We start from the raw sequence: 1,819 nt of genomic DNA on the forward strand, positions 1-1,819 counted from the left end.
TCCGGGCCGTGGGCAGCACGGGCAGCCCGGCGGCGCTGCCAGCCAAGGGGTGGTGACACGGCAAGAGCCAGGGACAAGGATGATTTGCTCCATGTGGCTCTGACTGTGGGGAAATGAACTCCTGGCTGCTTCCAGGCATGGAGCCTCTCTGGGAGCAGGGAGGTATGAGGGAGAAAGGTTTTCGGCACTCGGATTCCAGGGGATAAGGAGAAGCAGAGCATGGGAAGAAAGTGGAGCGGCTGTCTGAGAGCAGGCCTAGATGCAAGAGATTCTCTGAGGGTCGTCCCAGAAGGCCTCTTTTATTATCAGAAATTACAAATCCTTTTATCTTCCTCACCAGAGGAACAGCTAGTTTGAATTGCTGGGCTGTCACACTGGAATTAGATGCAAGAACCCCCCACATCCATGACGTAGCGAAGAACTTACATAACGTAACTAAAAATAAGGTGATGGAGATGCAGGGAGAGGCACTCTACTCCTGGATGCTTGATCCTGAATCCTTCACCGACACTGGAAAGCCAGCGAGGTGCTGGTGTCCGGCTGGGGGAGCGGTATCCCAACAGAGCTGACCACGGTCTGGCCACGTGGGATGGAGAGGGATGGACAGGGAAAGTGGCACCGTGGTGTCCCAGCAGCGATGCAGGCAGCCAGGCATTCCCCTGGGAACATCTCCCAGGCAGTCCTGCTCCCACAGCTGCTCCCTTTCCTTAGCCCCAGTGGGAAAGGGTTAACTGGTCACTCCAGAAACACAAGAAAAATCCTTCTCAGGGGCTGTAAATTCTTTGCTGTGCTTTGGAGTGCGGAACCTCTGAGGGAGAAGCCAAAATGGGACTCAAATGCAGCCAGAGGGAGCAGCTGCTCTCGGTTCCCTCCTGGTCGTCACCGGGGCTGGGAGGGAGAGCGGGAAGGGGAACAGCAGCGAGAGGCTTGGGACCAAGGTATCGACCTGGGCTCCTTGTTCTCGGAATTGATCGAGAGGATGGAAAATAACATGCTCAGCTGCTTAACTGTTTCACTGCTTCTCACAGCAGAGAGGAGGGAGAGGAAGGCTTGGCCCATGGGGACGGCCCGGCCGTGAGGCTCCATTTAACCACGGATCGCTGTGTGGAGAGCGGCCGTCCCGGCAGGGAGGACTGCGAGGCAGGGGACAGGGATGGGGGCACTGGCTCTAGGGCATGGGCCTGCTCCTCATGTCCCTCAGGACCTGGGCAAAAGTCGCTGCCATTGGCCCAAGGGATGCAAAGGACAGGGATCCATGTCTTTGCTGACAGCCGGGAGCTCTGGCAAGAGCCTCCCATGGGAATCCTGGTTCTCCTGGCTGACCAGGTGGTGGGACAGCCTGGAGACAGCGAAGTGGCAGGCAGGGGCTGCCTCTTATCCTGCCTGGGCTGGTCTCCCTTGGCCCGAGAATCCCAAGTCGTATCTTGTGGTGACGGCTCATCCCAACCCTGCTCTCTCGGCCTCCCTGGACAATGTGCACCCTCTTTCCCAACACCCCATAAACCGCCGGCTGCTCTTCCCTTTCCGACTGCTCCTCACCCACCCACTCCCCACTGCACAGCTGGGGATGGAGCACAGCCCCAGGAGTGGGGGGTACGACAAGGGTGGGGGTACAGCAGGGGCTGGAGTGTGGGACAACTCAGGGATGTGGGGCACAGCGAGAGATACGGGGTGGGATAAAGTATGGGCATAGTGTGGGGCCGTGGGCTGTGGGGTGAGGCACGGCAGGAGCGTAGGGTAGGTTGTGGGGTGTGGGATGGGGAATGGGGTGGAGGAGGGGCATGGGACGTGAATGGGCTGTGGAATGGGGGTACGGCAC

This window comes from Corvus brachyrhynchos, unplaced genomic scaffold (assembly GCF_000691975.1).
Source record: "Corvus brachyrhynchos isolate BGI_N302 unplaced genomic scaffold, ASM69197v1 scaffold340, whole genome shotgun sequence".
In the NCBI taxonomy this organism is placed as follows: Eukaryota; Metazoa; Chordata; class Aves; order Passeriformes; family Corvidae; genus Corvus; species Corvus brachyrhynchos.